Source organism: Triticum urartu, chromosome 5A (genome assembly GCF_056163025.1).
Source record: "Triticum urartu cultivar PI428250 chromosome 5A, HENAU_Tu73, whole genome shotgun sequence".
NCBI lineage: Eukaryota > Viridiplantae > Streptophyta > Magnoliopsida > Poales > Poaceae > Triticum > Triticum urartu.
The window spans coordinates 100,228,313-100,252,622 of record NC_141877.1 but is presented as its reverse complement, the minus strand read 5'-3'; the positions used below and the strand labels follow the sequence as shown (position 1 = coordinate 100,252,622).

The following is a 24,310-nucleotide window of genomic DNA, read 5'->3' as shown; positions in this document are numbered from 1 at the left end:
GAAGCCTGTGCTTGATTTCCGCAGTTGGATACCGCGCTTCCTGTAGCTCCTTGATGTTCTCCTCCGTGACGGAGGAGGGCACCCACTTGCCTTGAGAGCTAGCCATGGTCAGAGGAGTTGCAGAGGGGAGAAAATCTTGGAACTTGGGCGCTGGAGCTCGGGGACGGAGAGGCATAGAGAATGAGGCGTGTGGCAGAAAAAGTTGGGTTCTATCCACTTATATGGACTGTGAATATCGAGCGTCCCCTCCTTTGAGCCTTAAAACCCGCCTGTTTCGAAGGGGTAATGTGAACCATACGGTTAGGTTACCAAAACTCATATTAATATGAATCCCGCAATAAGGGGACACGATCTCTACTTTGACAAGATGTGTCAATGGGAGTTGCGCATTCAAACGGAGGGCAGGAGGCCCAAAAATGGTTCGAAATGATAGTAGAACCAAACGTGAAGTTTCGCCGTAGAAAGCTGTCGATGGATATATTTTAAGTATTATGCGTTTATGGTTGAAAGGTTAACTTGTGGTACAGAGCCGGATGTAGATCTCTTGTTCGGAGAACTACTTTGGAGTATTCGAAGGAGGAACCCGCCTTGTGATGCCGAAAACAACTTGCGTGCCGCACTCATCGTCATCGGAAGAATGGTTCAGGGGCTACTAAGGGAGTCCTAGATTACGGGGTCCTCGGGTGCCTGGGTTATGTGATGTGGGCCTGACTGATGGGCCGTGAAGATGCAAGACGGAAGACTTTCCGCCATGTCCGAATGGGACTCTCCTTGGCGTGGAAGGCAAGCTTGGCGTGCGGATATGAAGATTCCTTTCTCTGTAAACCGACTCTGTACAGCCCTAGCCCCCTCCGGTGTCTATATAAACCGGAGCGTTTAGTCCATAGAGGCGATCATAATCAGACAGGCTAGACATCTAGGGTTTAGCCATTACGATCTCGAGGTAGATCAACTCTTGTAACCCCTATACTCATCAAATTCAATCAAGCAGGAAGTAGGGTATTACCTCCATTAAAAGGGCCCGAACCTGGGTAAACATTGTGTCCCCTGCCTTCTGTTACCCTCGATCCTTAGACACACAGTTCGGGACCCCCTACCCGAGATCTGTCGGTTTTGACACCGACAGCGACCACAAAGGTTTGATTGACAGGGGTGCTGGCACGCGAGGGTAGGGGTAGGCGGTGGCATGCGGGTCATTGGCGAGCTGGGCTTGAGGGGGCTCCGAGCCGAGGTGGGTGGAGGAGGTGGCCTAGAAGCAGCGGCTCGCCGGGTCTGGTTGCAATGAGGTGGCCAAGTGTACGCTGTGGGGGCTGGCGGCGCTGCGCACAGGAGGCAACGCAGCCGAGGCAACAGAGGATGGTGTCATCATCGGAGAAGATGACCTGACGGTGCACAAGGATCACAATCGATGATGTTATTTTTTGCAACAAAGGGCATGTTGCAATTGTAACCAGACTCAAATGGGTTCTGTTACGGCCTCACAAAAAATCATGTTTACAGTTGCAACAAGGGTCCTATTACAATTACAACAAAGCTCTTATTGCAAAAGAATTCTGTCACAACCTCGCAAAAAAGCTTCATAGAGAAAAGAGTTGTATATGCGTTCCTATTGCAATTAGGAAATACAGAAAAGGTATTGTATGCATTATAGATCGGACAACTTGCAACTCGGCCGAACTCCCGTAGACGTCTTTTTTTAACTCCTCAAAATTGAGGGGTTAATTTTTTTAGAAGGCGTATGAAAAGCTAAAATTTAGGGTTTTGTTAGATATGCTCAACGAGTGGCCGCCGGTCTACCTCGTCTCATGTGGTCTTAGGGCCATGGAGGCGCGGTGGATCCCTTCTCTTGCCGATGAAAGGGCTCTGTATTTTAATTTTTTTAGTTTTGTTAGGGTCCTGCTAAGAGATGCGAGGCGGCGACGGCTCTACGAAGATGGAATAAAATTATCCCCGCCTAGTCCCCGTCCCGGTGGTGTTTCTAGCCTCGTCGGAGGGCGTGTGGAGGTTTGTCTCCAGTGGATCTTGCGGGATTCAGCCGTCCCTTGTCTTCAATGGATCCATGTGGATCTTGTCTTCGTTCGTCTTTGTTCACGTGTCTACACGTTGGATCCTTTCGATCTAAGCTTCTCTTCATCGGCGACGGTTGTTGTTCTAGTGCGTCGGTCCTATAAAGGCTTAGCACGACGACTTCTCTACTGTTTACCACAATAAGGTTTGCCCGGCTCCGATGAGGCAGTGGCGAAGACGGCAGCGCGCCTTCGGCTAGATCCAGTGTTTATATTCATCGATGCATGGTCTACGAATTTGGATGTATTTTTTACTTTTGATATTATTAAATTAAAAAAACTCTAATAGCAAGGCATGAGAATAGGAAGATTTGGCATCAAGCAGTACCCGACTCGGCAGAGCCAAACACAACCTACAAGCCGAAACCACCATACCGCACCATATCAAACTCCAACAATCTCCTCGTAGCATCTATACTACTTATAAAAGAGCAAACATTATCTTCTCTAAGTGCACCCCACAAAACATACACGAATACATGACCACCGCATGATTAGTCCCACTAAACTCAATCTAATGGCTAGCCTTAATGTAATATGTTCTCTGTGTGCACTTAGCAATTTACATTGACTGACCCTACTCCACCGTGGAGGAAAATATGAAAGCGCCTGGACAATTAGGAAACTATAATCACAGACACATCCTATTAAGAAACTAATCACGGGCACATCTAATTATTAGGAAACTAATCACAAACGCATCCTATTATTAGGAAACTAATCACAGACGCATCCTATTATTAGGAAAATGATCACGCGCGCATCCTATTATTAGGAAATAATCACGAGCGCATCCTATTAGAAAATTAATCACAAACGCATCTAATTATTAGGAAACTAATCATGGATGCATCCTATTAGATAACTAATCACGAACGCATCTAATTATTAGTAGGAAACTAATCGCGAGCGCATCCTATCGTCTCCTATCAGGGAATCGCGATCGCGAGTCGCCTGCTGTCACCAGCCCACCATCCACGCAAGCCACAGTGGGAGACACGCGAGGAGGAGCTGCGGCTTCCTCCGAACACACAGACGTGTCATCGCCGCCTTCGTCTTCTGCTTAGAGGCCAGGTCACTCTTCTACTGACTGCAACGACTTCGTCCACGTCCTGGGCATGCTCTCCGGGAACCACCGGCATCCGCGTCGACTTCAGCTGCGTCCACAACACCCACGCTAACAACCACCCACCGCCGACGCCCTTCAAGTGGGGGCAACGCTGGGTATCCTGGACCAGTATAAGCGGGCCATGCATGTAGATTCGCCTGGTCGCCAACCATCATCGTCCCCGAGGCGGCGCAGGTCTCGGCCATTGTGCAGCAGGTGAAGCTAATCACGGCCCCATCTCACTCGCCCGAAGCCACCGCCGACTCCCTCAACTCTGACGTGTGCTGCTCCGTTGGACACGCTTGTCCAGTACTCATGCATGGACGACGTCGTCCAAAGACATCCTACCTTTGTCAGACGTTGGAACTCCCCACGCCCTGGTGCGTGGAGGCCACCGCCTCAAAGCTGGACGACTGACTCACCTGCGTCGACAATGCCGCCTAGCTGGTGAGAGGACACGGTCACCGTGGCTGCTCGTAGGCTTTAACGACGGAGGTGCTCGCCTTCACGTGAACGCGTCGCACGCATGCACTAATCAGGTAAGTACCGAGTGTTGTTTTTTTACTGTCATCGCTACCTTGCCGGTGGTGACACATCTAGAAGTACAAGAACTAGAGATGAGGAAATGAGAAACAGAGGAGCGCTGGAGCACACATAGTTGGGTTTCAGGCAACCAATGCCTTCTTTTTTTCTTTATTTTTTCTCTGATTTTGGCGTACCTGCGATAGATAACCCTGTTTTCTTAAGTACTGACTACCGGTTGTTACATGGCCAACTCACGACTACACATTGAACTCACAGACAAATTCACTGAACCTAGACCTTACTTGCAGTCATGAAATTACGTTATACTGAAAAAACCCCAGAAGTTTGCATAAGTTTTAGTGAAAAGAAACTAAAGTTCGCATAAGTTTTACTAAAAAAACCTGAAGTTTGCATAAGTGTTATTTGTTTTTCCAGCAGATACATGAAAATTGTAATTTTACATGCGCATTTTGTCCTAATCTACAGTTGAGTTAACATGTTTTCCTGATAGAAAACTTGGACCACATACAAGAGAAGCAAAAAATGTATGTTGATTATGATGATGATGAATGTAGGATATTTTGTGGTCATGCTAAATTCTCATATCATTTATTTCATTTTATTATCGCACTCTACATTACATACTACGCACGACCACTTTGGTAGAGGTGACGAGTTCGCATCATACAGAGAGACCAACCATGTTTCTCCAAATATCTTGAATCATGATCCTTATGACTTCATCTCTAATACTTATAAGAAGTACATTTTTTCATTTGACTATTTCCTGACTTGAGAGGTAAGGTATGTTTTATCCACTAGAGTTGCTAAAATTGGAAGCATGTCTGCAGTTTTTTTCTTTCTAAACTGGCATTTGTTGGCATTTTTTTGCCACTGTTATTCATACAAGTGGTAGCCTACACATGTTGAAGACCATTTCCAAATTATTTATCTTCGTATCATTATTACTACAAACTGAGAGGATATTTCTTATATTGTTAAAATTTTAGAATGTTGAGCCCTTAAAGAAATGTGTAGTACTCAAGTAACTGTTCCAAGTTGTCATATTAATGCTTTTGTCCAGTGAATAAAAAGTATAATTATGCAATTTATCACTATAATTTTTATTTGGTTTACATGTTCTATTTTCATAATAAAGCAAGTCACTTTTCTTTCTTGCAGACATTACAACACTTGTGGTGCAATAGTAGAATCAGATGGTCCAACTAGCATTTTTTTTGTCTTGTTTCACAGCTGATTCTATGCAGTCAAGACATCTCTACACTTCTCTATCTGACAATTGCTTCCTATTTTCAACAAACCATAGATGTCTCTTCCCACTATTGTGGTTGACACTTAAATGTAATAATAATTCTTCATTGGAGTTTGTTGGCACTGAAACGCTTCCTTAGCTTGTCCTAAGTGACAATTTCATGTGTGATTATACTTGCATAAATGTGTGCATATGGAGAATCATGATGAATCTTCTAAATAATTTTGAGTTTTATACATTGAGAAAAGTGGGTGGTCTTTTAATACAAGAGGCATGTTGATTAAGGAGAAATCATATTTCAAATTATTTGTACAAGTTGGGAATGAGAGATTGTGTACTTTATAGGGAAATTTCAAATTTATGAATAAATTGTCTTGTATTAAATTTAGTATAATGTGTTAGTCCAAATAGACGTGTGTTGCACGTGCACACTTATTAGTCCAAATAGACATGCGTTGCACGTGCACACTTACTAGTCTCAAATTAAAAAACAATCTCCTCCTAGGACCTGCTATGGCGTCCGTCGCATTAAAGCTCTCACGGGCCGCTTGGACAACCACCAGTTCCGTCCGCTTCTCTCTTCGCCTACCCGGCCGCGATCTCACCATGACCGCCCGGACGCGGCCCTTACTTAGATGCCCAAACTCCGTCACCGCCTCCACCAGTGATTTCTTCCCCCGGCGAGGCATCGCTACGCTCCCCTCCGGTGATGACTCCCATCTGCCTGTGGGCGCCGCAGCAGATGACCTCGAGGATGAGGTCCGCCCTGGTAATCAATCAATCTCTCTATTCTTTACACATCTTGGTTGGCAGCACACATTATGGTTTTCGTTTCTGTGATGACGCAAGACCCGGACACCGTTCCCTACTTCGACGAAAAGGACCTCACGTCGGATGAAACTCTGTGGGCTCTGTACGAGCCGTGGTGCCGCTTCCACGGAATGGCGCACGACCATGACGAGATGACTCGGTGATTTGGTCATTTCAAGGATACGGCGTGGCATGTCCACGAGTTCAACAAGTCGGGTAGGAGCTACACCAAGGGGCTCACCCAGTTCTCCGATTTGGAGCCAGAGGAGTTCTTCGGCCCTCGTCGCTATCCCAGGACTCACAGAACTGGTAGTCGTTTCATCACCAACGACAGGGATGAGGTCACGGTGATCTGTACTGACGGGTGTCTTGAAAAACATGAGGGCCCCGTTTGGATAATCCCCTGTGTCAAGCAGCCCTAAAGAAACAATTGTATACGCTAGCAGTAAATACGATTAATATTGTAATCTGCCTACCATTTGGATGCAAAGGAAATATGCTTGCTACTTCCAGCTGAACACAAAATGCAAAGTTAATCTGCCAAGAACCGTAACAAATTATTGACTTTTTTCTGAGGATACTTAGCTTTATAGAAAAGGAGAAAACAATATATAGGAAAGTTTAGGTGTTGCCATCAACCACAAGTCGGCTGAGGCCACACATACTTCAACTCCACACACTAAGCTAACTCCTCACAAAAGTTCACTAACTCCTCTCCCTCCGGCTATCGCCCACATGTGAAGCTCATCAAGAATCTTGTTGACAGGTTCCACAACCGAAGACGGGGTGCCTGCCGGGCGGAATACTCGATCGTTTCTTTGTCTCCAAATGTGCCAACAGACTAATATCACAAAAGAGTCAAAAGCTTTGCGGTTCTCCTTGGCAATCCTTTGTCGAGCGTTTCCCCACCATTGCTCCAAATTGTCGTCATCCGTAGGAGCTAAGCTAGGCCGAAGTCTCGTCCTGGACAACGCCATGTGCCATATTTGTCGTGAGATGATGCACTAGACAAGGAGGTGGTTGAGGGAGTCCTGGACTAAGGGGTCCTCGGGCGTCCGGCCTGTTAACCATGGGCCAGACTGATGGGCTGTGGAGATACGAAGACCGAAGACTGCACCCGTGTCTGGACGGGACTCTCCTTGACGTGGAAGGCAAGCTTGGTGACCGGATATGTAGATTCCCTTCTTTGTAACCAATCTTGTGTAACCCTAGATCCTCCCGGTGTCTATATAAACCGGAGGACTTAGTCCAGATAGGATACTCATTATCATAGCCATACAAGCTAGACCTCTAGGGTTTAGCCATTACTATCTCAAGGTAGATCAACTCTTGTAATACTCATATTCATCAATATCAATCAAGCAGGACATATGGTATTACCTCCATAGAGAGGGCCCGAACCTTGGTAAACATCTTGTCCCTTGTCTTATGTTACCATCGGCCTCAGACGCACAGTTCGGGACCCCCTACCCGAGATCCGCCGGTTTTGACACCGACATTGGTGCTTTCATTGAGAGTTCCTCTGTGCTGTTGCTAAAAGGTTTGATGGCCCCTTCAATCGTCAATAATGACGTTGTCCAAGGAGAAACTTTCCTCCCCGGACATATCTTTGTGTTTGGCGGCTTCGCATTGCGGGCCAATTCGCTTGGCCATCTAGAGCAGATCGAAAGCTACGCCCCTGGCCATCAGGTCAGATTTGGGAGCTTGAACTACGTCGCGGACATCCGTGGAGACTTGATCTTCACTGGATTCGAGACCGCGTTAGCCGCTCCCGGTCACCCCGATGATCATGACCTAAATCTGTCATCAGGCCGCATTCAGGAGATTGCTCCTATAACCGCTCTGGCCCTAGATCCAGAGCTGACTGCGCCATCCAAGGACGGGAGGATCAATCCCACCACGGAGGCCACAGATTCCACAGCGTTGGAGCTGCACACAGACCTAACCTCTCACGGCATCTTTGTCACCGGAACTCCAGACTCGTCTCCGGCCGTACATTCCGAACCACGTGAGCCTGCGGACGCCGAAATTGATCGTTTATCGATCTTCAAGTTCAGCGCCGCAGACAACTTCCAGCACTCGCCTTTGGGCGATGTGCTAAACTCATTAAAGAACCTGTCCTTGGCGGAGGAATCACAGCTGAACTATATCCGGCTCGAACTAGGGGCTGACGGTGGAGAATTTTGCTTCCCACCCGCCACCCACTTCATAGCCACAGTTGAGGATTTGACCGACGAACTTGATTACGACTCCGAAGACGTCGACGGTATGGACGACGATGCCGGAGAAGAAGAGGCCTAGAACCCGCCGTTCACCGGACGCTGGATGGACACTTCCTCGTATGATGTATACATGGTGGATGCACCAAAGGAGAACAGCGGCGAGGACAAGGAAGATCCAGCTGAGGATAAACCTTCTGAAATACAGTCCAAGCGTCGGCGGCAGTGGCGCCGCTCTAAGTCACGCCACAGTAAAGACAGCAACACCGACACAGGAGAAGATAACACTCCAGAAGGTGCCGAAGACAACGAAGACCCCGTCGATACAGCTAATGAACAAGATGAACGGGAAGGCGGGTAGGTTAGCCCCGGTAAACAGGCCACGCACGAAGATTCGGAGGACGATAATTATCTTCCGCTCTCCGAGGATGAGGTGAGCCTCGGCACCGACGATTTCGTCGTGCCTAAGGAACCTCTAGAGCAGGAGCGCTTCAAGCGCCAGCTAATCGCCATGGCAAGGAGTGCGAAAAAGAAGCAGCAACAGCTTCAAGCTGACCAAGATCTGCTCAATGATAAATGGACGGATGCCCTAGCAGCCGAAGAGTACGGCCTCAAGCGCCCAACCAAAAGCTACCAAAGCGCAAATTGCTACCTCAGTTTGACGAGGAGGCGCCGAACTACATACCTCCATCGTACAATGTGGCTGACCGACCACCACGTGGTCGAGACAAAACGGCAATTCTTGCCGAACACTAGCCAGCCCCGCCTCAGCGCACAGGCAGAGGTAAATTAGCCCATGGTCATACATATGACCTCCGGCAAAACCTGAACAATAAAGCAGGACATACTAGATCAGTCTACAGATCGCGAGGGCGTGCCTAGACACGCGACGATGGCCACCTATTCAGACGTGACAAACTTAGTCATGTGCGGGCCGAAAACCGCAGACGGACTCCATCAGAGCTACGTCGTGATACGACCCAATATAGAGGCGCCGCACACCCTCATTGCTTCACTGATGAGGTCCTAGATCATGAATTCCCAGAAGGGTTCAAACCTGTGAATATAGAATCATACGATGGAACCACGGACCCCGCGGTGTGGATCGAAGACTTCATCCTCCACATTCATATGGCCCGCGGCGACGACCTCCACGCCATCAAATACCTCCCTTTAAAACTCAAGGGGCCAGCTCGGCACTGGCTCAACAGTCTGCCGACAAATTCTATTGGCAGCTGGGAGGACTTGGAAGAGGCCTTCCTCGATAACTTCCAAGGTACATATGTTCGACCTCCGGGCGCTGATGACTTAAGCCATATAGTTCAACAGCCCGGAGAGTCCGCCAGGAAATTCTGGACTAGGTTCTTAACTAAAAAGAACCAAATCGTCGATTGTCCGGATGCCAAAGCCCTAGCAGCCTTCAAACACAGCATCCACGACGAATGGCTCGCTCGCCACCTCGGCCAAGAAAAGCCAAAATCCATGGCAGCCCTCAGAGCACTCATGACCCGCTTTTGTGCGGGCGAGGATAGTTGGTTGGCCCGTAGAAAAAACAATGCAAGCGACGCCGGCACCCCTGAAGCTAAAACTAACAAGGACAAGTCTCGAGGCAACAGATACAAGCACCGAAACAAAAATAATAACACCGAGGACACGACAGTCAATGCCGGATTCAGGGGCTCTAAGTCCGGTCAGTGGAAGAAGTCGTTCCAAAAGAACAATTCAAGCCCATACAGCTTGGATCGCATACTTGATCGTTCGTGCCAGATTCGTGGCACCCAATCATACAAATAGAGATTGCTGGGTTTTTAAACAGGCCGGCAAATTAAACGCCGAAAACAGGGAAAAGGGATCGCAAAGCGAGGACGATGACGAAGAGCCCCAGCAACAGAACACATGGGGACAGAAGAAGTTTCCACATCAGGTCAAAACGGTGAATATGATATACGCTACCCACATCCCCAAGAGGGAGCGCAAGTGTGCGCTCAGGGACGTCTACGCAATAGAGCCAGTCGCCCCAAAATTTAATCCATGGTCGTCATGTCCGATCACCTTTGATCGCCGGGATCATCCGATCAGTATCCATCACGGTGCCTCATCCGCACTAGTCTTAGACCAAATAATTGATGGGTTCCACCTGACTCGCGTCCTTATGGACGGAGGTAGTAGCCTTAATCTGCTCTATCAGGATACAGCGTGAAAAATGGGCATTAACCCATCTCGGATCAAGCCCACCAAGACTACCTTCAAAGGAGTCATACCAGGTGTAGAGGCCCGTTGTACGAGCTCAATCACACTAGAGGTTGTCTTCGGATCTCCGGACAACTTCCGAAGCGAGGAGCTAATCTTCGATATCGTCCCCTTTCGCTGCGGCTATCACGCACTGCTCGAACGAACCGCGTTCGCTCGATTCAACGCAGTACCGCACTATGCTTATCTCAAGCTCAAGATGGCCGGTCCACGCGGTGTCATAGCAGTCAATAGAAATACGGAACGCTCCCTCCGTACAAAAGAGCACACAGCTGCCTTAGCAGCAGAAGTACAGAGCGGCCTTCTCAAGCGGAACCTTAATTCGGTTGCTGAGCCCACAGACACCGTGAAGAGGGTCCAAACTACTCTGTTGTAGGAGAGCTCGGCACGTCAGGAGCTCGACTAGCAATCCGGCCTCCGTCGTAGTTCCGATTAAGTGGTGTCATTCGTGCCGCGTGTACATAACTATGCACTCAAAATCCCATGGGCATCGATGGAGGCATGGCTAGCTTGTGGTCCGTAATACGGCTGAACCGACGTCGGATACACATACACTTTCACTTTTACTTGTTTCCTTTTCAGGTCTCAATCCCACAGGCACCATCTGATAGCCTGGTCATCGGTCCTCTTGAAGGATAAACACACCAAGACGGCGAGAAACGCAGACATATGGGGGACTTTTTAGGTGATTCCGTTAATGATAACTTTACCTTTTGTCAGGACCCACATGTAGCTCTCCCTTGGTTTCGGCATCTCAAATAGTCTGTTGCTTATCGCACTACCTGTATCAATGCACATTGACGTACTAATTAAATTACAATGAGAACAGTTTGCGGCTGGAGCTATAGGACTCCAGCTTTTTTGTACCTTTTTTGTTTTCTTTTTTTTCAGCTCCCCTGTGGATAATCCTATCAGGTAGCACCCGTACACTTTGGTACACTCGATGCTTGCTAGGGGCTTCATAGCACCCCACCTTACGGCAACAAAAGTCCAAACACTTTTTATAAGTATAGTTTGACACCCCGAATTTAGCATTATATGCATTGGCTCTGAATCATGTCTTTGGTCAATAGTTTGGTTGCCCAGCTCCTGTGCTTGCTACCTTACGTTCTACTACATCGGCTAAGGTAGTAAAGGGAGAACTACTGTGATTGTGCCTTGGTTTATCCAAAGGAGCACCTCAGTAGAGAAAGCCGAAAACTGACTGTCATGATGCGGCGAGAGCCAGTCAGCTGTTCGGGGGTTGCAAATTGTTAGTGATTTCTTCCGCATTACGCGAAGGATTGGTACTTCCCGATCAGGCGCTTATAGCACTCTAGTTCGGATACTAGGGGCTGCGCCCATGTTTTTATTGTTGCACTCCTATGGCTAAGTGAGGGCGCTACAGCCGCATAGTCTGGTTGGCTGGTTCGTTGCGCTAAACAACTCCTTCAAGGACCATCTAATTGGATCAAGATTGTTTAGATTCCATCCCGAACACCCCCGTACTACCTACGTGGGGGTAGAAGCCGACGACTGGTTAACCCTCAGATTTCATACAACACGGCCGCACAGGAAGTAAAAATTTAAAAACATAACAAGCATTATGTGGCATAAACACTTTGTTTTACAAAGTAGAGAGAGCTTGAGTACATTCACTCAAAGATAATGTCTTTTGCACAATGATCCGCAACAATGCGAGATCCCTCTAGGACACCATCAAAATATAACTCGGGTTGGCGGTGCTCCTTGCCCTCAGGTGGCCCCTCGGTCATTAGCTTATTGGCATCCATCTTCGCCCAATGCGTCTTGACGCGGGCAAAGGCCATCCATGCACCTCCGATACAGACCGACCGCTTTATAACCTCAAGTCGGGGGCAGGCATCAACAAGCCGCTTCACAAGTCCGAAGTAGCTGCTAGGTATCGGCGCGGCAGGCCATAGTCGGACTATCAGCTCCTTCATGGCTAGCTCGGCAGCCTTGTGCAGCTTGACCAACTGTTTCAGCTGGTCGCTGAAGAATACCGGATGTTCGGGCACAAGATACTGAGACCAGAATAGCTTCTCCATAGAACTCCCCTCCCCGGCTCGATAGAACTTGGCAGCGTCTGATACGCTGCGCGACAAATCCGTAAACACCCCTGGAGAGCTCCAAACTCGGGTAAGTAAAAGGAACGCTTCCTTCATAGACTTGCTTTGCATAATGAAAGCCTTACCCGCCGCGATCTTCCGAGCCTCCTGGATTTCCTGAAGGGTGCTCTGGGCTTCGGCTCGAGCCTCTTGTGCGCTCTGGAGGGCCTTTGCAAGTTCAGACGCTTGCGTCTTAGAATCACTCTCCAAGGACTCGCACTTCTTGACGGCGTCCTGGAGCTCTTGCTGAACCTCGCCGACCTGGGCCTCGTGCTTCTCGCGCGCGGTGCGTTCCTTGGCCGCTTTGTCCTCGGCCTTCTCTAATGCCTTCTTGAGGGCCGCCACCTCGGTCGTGGCCCCTAATAATGGTCATGGCACTTTAGTCAGCATGAACCATTCATCCTTCCTAAATATACACGCAGGTTACTGCATACCTTTACTATCCTCCAGCTGCTTCTTCACGAGGCCGAGCTCTTTCTCGGCCCGCTCCAGGTCCTGCTTCAGTCTGGAGACCTCCGCAGTGTGAGCGGCAGCAGCCAGCAGCGACGCCTGCTTATCCACATAGACATTTACATTAGACTCCTACAAAAATTATTTTGATCCCCTGTTCGGCTTTTCCTTTCCGGAAACCGAACAGAGCATCAGGGGCTACTGTCCACATTGTGATATTTTTTTCTACAATTGTTACCTCAAAGCCTGTTAAAAGTCTACTGCAGGCCTCGGTCAGTCTGCTTTTGGCGGACTAAACCTTTTCGATCACCGTACCCATGAGGGCACGGTGCTCATCCACAATGGAGGCGCCTCACAGTGCCTCCAGTAGATTATCCGATGCCTCTGGTTGGATAGAGGTCATCGGTGGAACAGGCACACCTCCTCCTTTCGGGCAAGGCCGTTTGCTGGACTCCAGAGCCATGTAGGTCTCCGGAGTGGTATCCGGCTGAGGGCCGAAGAGAACTTGGCCCCCACTGCCAGTCCCCATGGGGGACTTTTCCCCCATGTGTCCGGCAGCCGAGGAGTCATCTTGAGGCGCCGCCTTAACGATTTCTAGAATCTCACCCCGGTCTGGGAAGATCCTTTGAGACACCACCTCATCATCACCCTTGGGTGAGGTAGAATGAGCGGGCGGCGGAGACATGCTAACCATCTCCTTTGAGTCTAGCGAATCCTCAATCGAGGATCGCGGGGAGCCATCGCGGGCCGGACTGTAATGCAATAGTTTAAACATATTAATATTATAAACTGGAAAGGATAGGTATTGGGAGGTGCATAGGGTTTTGGTACTTACGAGGCAGCCCGAGGCTTGGTCCGGGGCATTCGCTCCGGACTGCTTTCGACATCCCATGCGGAGTTATCCGCAAGGGAGCGCTTCCCCCTCTTGGGCACTTTCGCCTCCAGATTCGTGGAGGCCTCTCTTTTCTTCTTCCCCCCCTCCAGGGGAAGCCGCTTTCTTCTTCCTCCTCGCCCTCGTCTTCGGCGACCGAAGAGCCAGTCTTGGCTTCGGACGACATGTCCGAAGCGCCCTTTTGGCAAAGGCCGCTCCTGCTTCCTTTGCCCGTCTTCTTGGCCTTCTTCTCTGGCACATCATGTCACGACCGGCTTTTCCGGGTATAAATTTCCAGAAAAGACCGTCGTGCTCATCAGCCCCAGGATTACTGTTAGCTGATGAGGCTCCAACTTGATACAGAAATCTCAAGCAAAATACAAAATATGTAGTACAAGACCATTCTGGCCTGTGAGTACAACAATTGGGTTTCTAGTGGTTGATGGCGGAAGCGGTTTGTGAGACATCAGTGTCTATGGGACTCCATTCCCCACAGGAACAGCTGACCAGGATAACTCCCATCTTCACGAGGCTGCTATCACCGTTGCTTAGGTCTCGAGGCTGACATCGCCACGCTCCTCTCCAAGCAAAAATCTGGCCAAGACAATAGCCAGGGACAAGCCAGTGAGTACTTTGAATGTACTCGCAAACATTAAGAACACAGGTATAATATAATTGATAATCATGCACGGAAAAATTTTATGATCACATCGTCAGTCATAAATAAAATATATTTTATGCATGCAAGCAGGTTATTATCATGCAACGTGAATAAGCAGTAATAGAGAGGGAATAAAATACCGTAGTCGGGCGTCTGAGCGACACCACATAAAGGGCTTTTAAAAGAAATGCCACAGTCGGGCGTCTGGGCGACACCACAAAAAGGGCTTTAAAAGAAATGCCACAGTCGGGCGTCTGAGCGACACCACATAAAGGGCTTTAAAAGAAATGCCACAGTCGGGCGTCTGAGCGACACCACATAAAGGGCTTTAAAAGAAATGCCACAGTCGGGCGTCTGAGCGACACCACATAAAGGGCTTTAAAAGAAATGCCGCAGTCGGGCGTCTGAGCGACACAACATAAAGGGCTTTAAAAGAAATGCCGCAGTCGGGCGTCTGAGCGACACCACATAAAGGGCTTACAAGATAATTAATCACAATGAATAACCAGGAGGTAGAACCGTCCAGGGATACTCGATATTATAAATAATGCAACGGGTTAGTCCATCACAAGATAATAATCATAATCTTCACAAGTCACAAGTCACGGTCCAAGTTCTGGTTTAACAATTTCTCCTCCGAAGACCGACACTAAGACCAACACTTGACCCATCCCAGACTGTAATCCTTAACCATGGACACGGCTATTCGAATAGGTTTAATCTCTGCAGAGGGTGTACTCTTTACCCACGAGTAACGGATTCCTTTAGTCCATCGGGACTAATTCCGTCTACGGTCTTTTAGTTGAAAACACGCCTAACTTGCACACACCAGCTTAACTCACCGGTGTCTGGAATCACCCACGGCACCTGTCAAGCAAACTCTAAGTGGGGAGGCTACAACCTCGCGTAGCATGGGATCAAATTTATATCGCGCTCTCTAAGGGGTGGCCTCCCCTCTCGGTCTCAACCGGAAACACCCATGCCCCCGGACCAGGTGGCATGCCTACCGGCTACAACCGATATCTTCCACCATGGCCTCTCTGTACGGTGTGTGCTTGAAAGGGGTTGACGACTTACTGAACCATACCCTACCTGCGGCAGGGACAAGTGGTAGTACATAGCAAGTATGGGGGTTACTGGAACAAGACTCGGTCTACGATCGACTCAGGAGGTTTATAAGTTCCCTGCATGACATGTAAACAAATATATATCACTCAACAAAATCACCACTCAATATACCTTACCATGCCATACCGGACATAACCGTCCCGACGGGGACCGGCGACAAGCTCACTCCTACCCAAGGCAGAGGCTTTCCCGGATTCCTTTCCGGCATGCATGCAAGGCACATGAGGATGATCACCATCACAATTATATTCATTTCCAACAGCAAGGAAATCACTGATATGCTTCCATGCAAATGATCATGTCACATGAAATAACAAGTCCTCCGAAGTAAGGTGGTGTTATAAACGTGTCAAATAACACACCAAAAACATTATGCCAGGGTTCAGAATGCTTGCCTTTAATGGTGTGGAGAGGTGGGGGTGCTCTCCAAAATTTTGAAAGTTTCTTCTCTCTCTCCAAAATCCTATTTTGAAATATATTTGAATTAACACACATTTCAAAAACAGTACAAAAAAGTTGTTTGGAAAATTTTCAAATAAATCTTAAAATAAACTAGACAATATTTGAGAGATGTAGGAAAAAGAATTAATTCATTTGGAGTTATATTTAAAAAGTTATAGCCAGTCAAAGTTCTGGTCAAATCTGTTATATAAAATAAAACTGAAAAGAAAACGTTACGGAGGGGAATACGCTTTCGGAGCGGGGAAAACGTACTGGGGGAAATACGCCTTCACTTAATCCCACGTGGACAGGCATGCGGTCGCTGACAGTGGGTCCAGAGGGCCCACTAGTCAGGTTTGACCAGTCTTCTCCCTCCTCTTTCTCTGTCCCGAGTGGAGGCGGGACTCCGGCGATCGTCGCCGGCGATTGGCGGTTCCGTTCGAGAAACCGAAGCCATCCACAGGCTCAGGGGGTCGAGGCGGTCCTGCAGGTGGGTGTTACGGTCTCGGGGGTGGACGGGGTCGTCGGCGGTGAGCTTCGCGGCGGACGGAGAGCTTCGGGAGCAGAGTGTGATTGGGGCTATGGTGATTCCTGATCAACATCGAGTAGTGGGAATGGTTCACGGGAAGATGAGGAAGCTCTTGGTGGAGAGAACGGAGAGTGGGAGGTCCTGGTGGTGCCGAATTGTCCGGGGCAGTGGCGGCGGCTGCAGTTGCCGGAGATGAGGAAGGAGGCCTCCCTGGGTCGATTGGCTGCCACGGGAGAACTAGGGGAGCATTCTAAGATTGCCTGTGTGCTTGAATGGGTTCGGGGACCTCTTTTTATAGCTCGTCGAGGTCGGTTCCGCTGCGGCCGTGGATAAGCCCTCCGGCGAACCGCCTCTCTGTAGCAGCAGGGCATCATGGCGGCAACGAGTGCTAGAGGACATGGCTGCGGATGAGCTCGCGCTGCTCCAGGGGCGGGGTGGCGAGCGGGAGGGGTTTGGGCGGCGCTGCCCGTGGCTGGAGCCACTGCGGACGCCGGAGTGCCGCCAAGAATGCCCTGGCGGCGGCGCTGTAGCGTGCCAGGGTGGTTTGGCGCGATGCTGCGAGGCGGGGAGTGCGTGGCGAGGTGCTGCCGTGTGGGCCAAAGCCAGGGGGGCCAGCGTGTCGGCTCGGGCGCGGCATCGTGCAATACGCGCGCTCTTGGTGCGTCCAGTGCACGCACGGGAGATGTTCGACAGAATGCCGCGGCATGCTACAGGTCGCAGGTGAGGTTGGGGTTTACCAGATCGAGGTTAGGAGCAACTGGGAGTCTAGTGGACATGCTAGTTTGATCAGAGGTGCAAGCTCACAGTGAAATGCCAAAACTCATGTCAAAACTGGTCATGCCTACAGGGTGCTCGATAGAATGCCACATGCACCTAGGCAACTCTTGGGGTGGCCAAAACTTCCAGATGGTGGTCTCTTTAGATGCAAGAGAGAGTGGTGAGGTTAGTTGGACAAAAGCAGAAACTTGCTAGTGCAAGTTTTGCAAAACTACAATTCTGGACAGGAAATAAATGACATTATTTCATGAACCAAAATTAATCCAATGGGTGCATGCTCCTGGATTTAGAGGTTTGGTAGGGCTGTCCACAAGTAGGAGAAAGCACAAGGTCATTGGAGCAAAATTTAATAGGGTTGCAGTAGAAATCACAAGGCTGGACCAGTATGGAAAAGAGGTTGATTCACTCAAATTTTTCAAATAACAACACAGGTTTTTTGCATAAAGTTGAATCATGTGTTACTACCAATATCCCATAATTTTGGTGGAGGCTAGAAAGAATTATTTAAAAGGGTTGTAGTGCAAATAGCACTCTGGACCAGAGAAGGAAAAATTGTTGCAGAGCTCAAAATATTACATAAATAAAAGATATTTTTGCATAAAAGTTACTTAATAACATCACATGACATCTCCAAATTTTTGTGAGAATTTTAAGTGAATTTATCAAATGGTTGTAGTTCAAAAATGGCCATATAACCTTGGAAAACCATTTTTCAAGAAAATAAAGATCAAGCAATTTAATTAGGTAATTAGTTATACTGATAAAAGAAAAGTTTTTCTTCAGAGGTTAAACAAGTCCAATAACATATTTGAAAAGTTTTCTCTTTGGGAAAAACTCATCATAACAGGGAAGGAAATGATTTAAAAAAAATCAAAATGGAGCTCAAAAATTCAAAGTTTTAATTCCTGGAAAAAAATTTTAATTCATAAAACAAGGCCAAATTTTTAGGGTGTCACAACACTACCCCCTTTAAGAAAAATCTCGTCCTCGAGATTTATTAAAAGCTGTTTTAAGAAGAGCAATAAGCAGTAAAAATGTGGCTACAGTGAGAGGGCAATAAGTGGTGAAAAACCACAGTGCGAAAACTGGTGCTGCGTGGAAAAGTCTACGGTTCGGGACAAAATCGTGGGATTCTACGCTAGGTATAAATTTAGAATAATTTCTAAATTTAAATATACGCTGGTCGTACCCGAGAGCACAGTGCTCTCTCTGGCCGACAGGTGGACCCGGGGTCCACTGTCAGTCTCTTCTTCTCCCTCTGGTTCTCTCTTCTTCCTCTCTCCCGCGCACTTTCTCCACTGGCGACGCCTAGCGTGTAGGGAATCTAGGCCGTACCATGGTAGTGCGCGGCGTGCTAGCTACCGGTGCAGCGTGCACTCACCTCGCGGGCCAGCGCGCTGTCGGCACTGCTCGCGGATTCGACTCAGAACACCGGCGATCGGCGACGAGCGGCGTTGGTGGACTTCGCCCACCGTACACCAAGCTCGAGCTATAAAAACGGCCGGGGTGCCTCTCTCTTCTTCCTCACACCTGGCCTCACTTCTCCTCCTCCTTCTCCCTCCATTACTGCTTACAGAAGCTCGGGTGAGGCTCTAATGGCGGAGGCGATGCCGGACTGGTTTGCGATCCTGATATGCGTAGGGCTGGCGACACTGCTGGGGCTCTCCGTGCTCCTGTGCGCGATGATCCTCGACGAGCGTCGCGACGCTGCTGCTCGGGTGTTGGCTCTCCGCGGTGGTGGTGATCACGAGGATTAGGTGAGGTGTGCCGGGTGCTAACCGTTGTTAGGGGGTGATTAGCTGGATGCAACACTGTTGCAAAGTTTTGCAAACAGTGTATGTGTCCGAATGATAATGGTTGTGAGTCTGCTGCGCGGTGCTGTGTGAAATTAAATAATCCATGTCGTGAGAAGGGGCAGATGTAGCAACTCAGGTAAAAGGAATCTCACTCCAGAATTTTGCGAGGGAAAAACAGTTAATTTTAAAAGAGCATAAACCACAACAAAAACTACACATATTAGTAGAAGCCAAATAATTGACTCGTCGTACAAACTCAGGGTATCACGCATAGGTCACACACATAAATAAATGTTGCAAATAATGAACACTGCAGCGACGTCTAAAATGGAAACGGTAACTGGACGGGGTCCCTAGAAAACGTCTCTGGTACTGGGATACACTCCTCTTCTATCGAGGGAAGTGGATTGACCAGTCGATGTACGTGTCTCTCCTGGCCGGGCCTCAGTGCTCTACCGATGGCGATCTGAGGATTTAAATCTGCGAGGCTCTGAAGATAACCCATCACACGTTGGGATAAATGCTCTTGAGCGATGACGTACTGGACAAGGTTGGCCAGAACTGGGTCTCTCTCAATTCGTCCACCGGGAAAAGATGTCACTCCTCCGGGTGCTGCACGGCTCGGGAAGTAATAATACCCTCGTTCGCTGGCATAGGGTACCGCGAATCGAAGGCGAGCAAGCGCTTCGTATGCAACAACTTCTATGGCCATCTATGAGGTTGGCATAGATTTCCCCAGGAAGGAGACCTCTGTTGGATCTTGGTTTGAGTTTACGGGAGGGATGTGTACTGCTGCCCAATATCTTGAGGTGGAAGGGGTAATCCTCGATTTGAACAGCTCGTACTGGGGTGGCTGGGTAGCGCCCATGGTACTGCAGGTAAAATCCCGCAATATCTTGACAAAACTTCCTGGGGTTGCATCTGGGGTTCTCAGATAAATGCTAGGGCTCGGCATGGCTAGGAAATGGTTGTGAGGATGGTGCACGAGATGAGGGGTGCTTGGCAAGGTCACGCGGTGGCCTTTTATAGCACTGGAGCTGGGTCATTTTTACCGTGGTGAATGGTAAAGAAAATATTCAGCTCTGTCCCAAGGGTCGGGGTCAAGCCACAGATTCACACATTTCACTATAGTGATGTGTTACTGTGGGGGGTTGACGGGGTGATTATTGGTACTGTGCCTGGGATAGAAATATTTTACCGCATACTGGCGTATCTAGGCAAGGCTACTATTAAAACAGAGGCACGACAACAGGCGGCGTTTAATAACAAGGCCACACGATTACAAAGCGAGGGTACACTGGGACTCGATACGACTCGGGTGACTTAGTCTACCTCGTTTACATCCAAGCGGGCGTGCCTTGAGGTTCCTCCACAGGTCTCGTCGTCGGAATTAGCTGGAGTGGGTTGAGGGGCTGCAGGCTCGGGGTAGCGATGAGGACCATCTCGGGGATTGTTGGCCACAATCCCGTTGGAGTGTGCTCCCAATATGCGACGAAGCACTTCTGGGGTTATCGCAGCACCTTGGCTGATGGCTGGGGCAGGCCTCAGGGACTCGATCGGGTGTCCAAACAGCACGACTGGGTTGTCGGCGTTGGGCTCGTTTTCTTCTCTCGCCGGGGCTCGACGAACCAGCTCTACACGAGCTGCGATTAGATCAATAGTGATTTGATCGCACAGTTCCTCTAGTGCACTTACATAGCGCACTAGGTGCAACAATGCAGGATCCGTCTCGTGATCTCCGTTGGCAACTTGGGGTGGTCTACCATACCCTTCACGTCTGGGGTAGTAGTGGAACGAGCGACAGTTAACTCTGGGCGACAAGTGCTGGAGGTGAACTATAGCCTCTCGAGCAGCTAGTTGGATGGCTTGAAGCTCAAAGGAAGTTGTCCTTCCGGTGAACCTGTAGGGGCGCTCGGGCTCTAGACCCCTACCGTAGATGTGTACAGTGGCCCAGAATTGACGGTTCTCACCGCTCATGGGTCCTTGGTACACAACATATTCTGGGGGCTCTTCTAACGCATAGGCATGACGGGTGAGGTTTGCGAGTATGGTCACAAAGCCTCCAAGGTTGTTTGCTGTGGTCTCGTTGTGCACGACAGGGCCAGGCATTGTGGCTTGGTTTGGGGTAGAAGCTGTGCTGTGCCGTGTTGGGGCTAGCGTGCCCCTTTTTATAGGAAAAAGGGGACGGAGTCTTCCCTTGCACGCTTGCGATAAAGGACTATTTAATATTCGATCACTGGCGCATGAGCGACAGGTTAGGTTGATAGGTTGGGCACCGACGGCCAAAAGGTGTTGGGTCACTGTGTGGCTATCTTGCACGAGAAGCTTGGCTGGGGTTTGGTTATGGTTTGGTGGGTTGGTTTGCCTAAGTTTATAGAGCCGGCTAAGATAGGATTAGCCAATGGTCAGCCTGGCTCTGATATCAAGTCTGTCACGACCGGGTTTTTCGGGTATAAATTTCCAGAAAAGACTGTCGTGCTCATCAGCCCCAGGATTACTGTTAGCTGATGAGGCTCCAACTTGATACAGAAATCTCAAGCAAAATACAAAATATGTAGTACAAGACCATTCTGGCCTGTGAGTACAACAATTGGGTTTCTAGTGGTTGATGGCGGAAGCGGTTTGTGCGACATCAGTGTCTATGGGACTCCATTCCCCACAGGAACAGCTGACCAGGATAACTCCCATCTTCGCGAGGCTGCTATCACCGTTGCTTAGGTCTCGAGGCTGACATCGCCACGCTCCTCTCCAAGCAAAAATCTGGCCAAGACAATAGCCAGGGAAAAGCCAGTGAGTACTTTGAATGTACTCGCAAACATTAAGAACACAGGTATAATATAATTGATAATCATGCACGGAAAAATTTTATGATCACATGTCAGTCATAAATAAAATATATTTTATGCATGCAAGCAGGTTATTATCATGCAACGTGAATAAGCAGTAATAGAGAGGGAATAAAATGCCGTAGTCGGGCGTCTGAGCGACACCACATAAAGGGCTTTTAAAAGAAATGCCATAGTCGGGCGTCTGGGCGACACCACAAAAAGGGCTTTAAAAGAAATGCCACAGTCGGGCGTCTGAGCGACACCACATAAAGGGCTTTAAAAGAAATGCCACAGTCGGGCGTCTGAGCGACACCACATAAAGGGCTTTAAAAGAAATGCCGCAGTCGGGCATCTGAGCGACACCACATAAAGGGCTTTAAAAGAAATGCCGCAGTCGGGCGTCTGAGCGACACCACATAAAGGGCTTACAAGATAATTAATCACAATGAATAACCAGGAGGTAGAACCATCCAGGGATACTCGATATTATAAATAATGCAACGGGTTAGTCCATCACAAGATAATAATCATAATCTTCACAAGTCACAAGTCACGGTCCAAGTTCTGGTTTAACAATTTCTCCTCCGAAGACCGACACTAAGACCAACACTTGACCCATCCCAGACTGTAATCCTTAACCATGGACACGGCTATTTGAATAGGTTTAATCTCTGCAGAGGGTGTACTCTTTACCCACGAGTAACGGATTCCTTTAGTCCATCGGGACTAATTCCGTCTACGGTCTTTTAGTTGAAAACATGCCTAACTTGCACACACCAGCTTAACTCACCGGTGTCCGGAATCACCCACGGCACCTGTCAAGCAAACTCTAAGTGGGGAGGCTACAACCTCGCGTAGCATGGGATCAAATTTATATCGCGCGCTCTAAGGGGTGGCCTCCCCTCTCGGTCTCAACCGGAAACACCCATGCCCCCGGACCAGGTGGCATGCCTACCGGCTACAACTGATATCTTCCACCATGGCCTCTCTGTACGGTGTGTGCTTGAAAGGGGTTGACGACTTACTGAACCATACCCTACCTGCGGCAGGGACAAGTGGTAGTACATAGCAAGTATGGGGGTTACTGGAACAAGACTCGGTCTACGGTCGACTCAGGAGGTTTATAAGTTCCCTGCATGACATGTAAACAAATATATATCACTCAACAAAATCACCACTCAATATACCTTACCATGCCATACCGGACATAACCGTCCCGACGGGGACCGGCGACAAGCTCACTCCTACCCAAGGCAAAGGCTTTCCCGGATTCCTTTCCGGCATGCATGCAAGGCACATGAGGATGATCACCATCACAATTATATTCATTTCCAACAGCAAGGAAATCACTGATATGCTTCCATGCAAATGATCATGTCACATGAAATAACAAGTCCTCCGAAGTAAGGTGGTGTTATAAACGTGTCAAATAACACACCAAAAACATTATGCCAGGGTTCAGAATGCTTGCCTTTAATGGTGTGGAGAGGTGGGGGTGCTCTCCAAAATTTTGAAAGTTTCTTCTCTCTCTCCAAAATCCTATTTTGAAATATATTTGAATTAACACACATTTCAAAAACAGTACAAAAAAGTTGTTTGGAAAATTTTCAAATAAATCTTAAAATAAACTAGACAATATTTGAGAGATGTAGGAAAAAGAATTAATTCATTTGGAGTTATATTTAAAAAGTTATAGCCAGTCAAAGTTCTGGTCAAATCTGTTATATAAAATAAAACTGAAAAGAAAACGTTACGGAGGGGAATACGCTTTCGGAGTGGGGAAAACATACTGGGGGAAATACGCCTTCACTTAATCCCACGTGGACAGGCACGCGGTCGCTGACAGTGGGTCCAGAGGGCCCACTGGTCAGGTTTGACCAGTCTTCTCCCTCCTCTTTCTCTGTCCCGAGCGGAGGCGGGACTCCGGCGATCGTCGCCGGCGATTGGCGGTTCCGTTCGAGAAACTGAAGCCATCCACGGGCTCAGGGGGTCGAGGCGGTCCCGCCGGTGGGTGTTACGGTCTCGGGGGTGGACGGGGTCATCGGCGGTGAGCTTCGCGGCGGACGGAGAGCTTCGGGAGCAGAGTGTGATTGGGGCTATGGTGATTCCTGATCAACATCGAGTAGTGGGAATGGTTCACGGGAAGATGAGGAAGCTCTTGGTGGAGAGAACGGAGAGTGGGAGGTCCTGGTGGTGCCAAATTGGCCGGGGCAGTGGCGGCGGCTGCAGTTGCCGGAGATGAGGAAGGAGGCCTCCCCGGGTAGATTGGCTGCCACGGGAGAACTAGGGCAGCATTCTAAGATTGCCTGTGTGCTTGAATGGGTTCGGGGACCTCTTTTTATAGCTCGTCGAGGTCGGTTCCGCTGCGGCCGTGGATAAGCCCTCCGGCGAACCGCCTCTCTGTAGCAGCAGGGCATCGTGGCGGCGACGAGCGCTAGAAGACATGGCTGCGGATGAGCTCGCGCTGCTC

At 48.9% G+C, this 24,310-nt stretch overlaps 1 long non-coding RNA gene across 1 annotated transcript; it reads left to right on the top strand.

Annotated features, from left to right (window-relative positions):
- The first annotated feature begins 5,511 nt into the window (after positions 1 to 5,511).
- On the top strand, positions 5,512 to 6,288 carry LOC125555714 (uncharacterized). Its single transcript, XR_015603238.1, has 2 exons — positions 5,512 to 5,741; positions 5,822 to 6,288. It is a non-coding gene; the product is annotated as an uncharacterized LOC125555714 (long non-coding RNA).
- Positions 6,289 to 24,310: the final 18,022 nt, after the last annotated feature.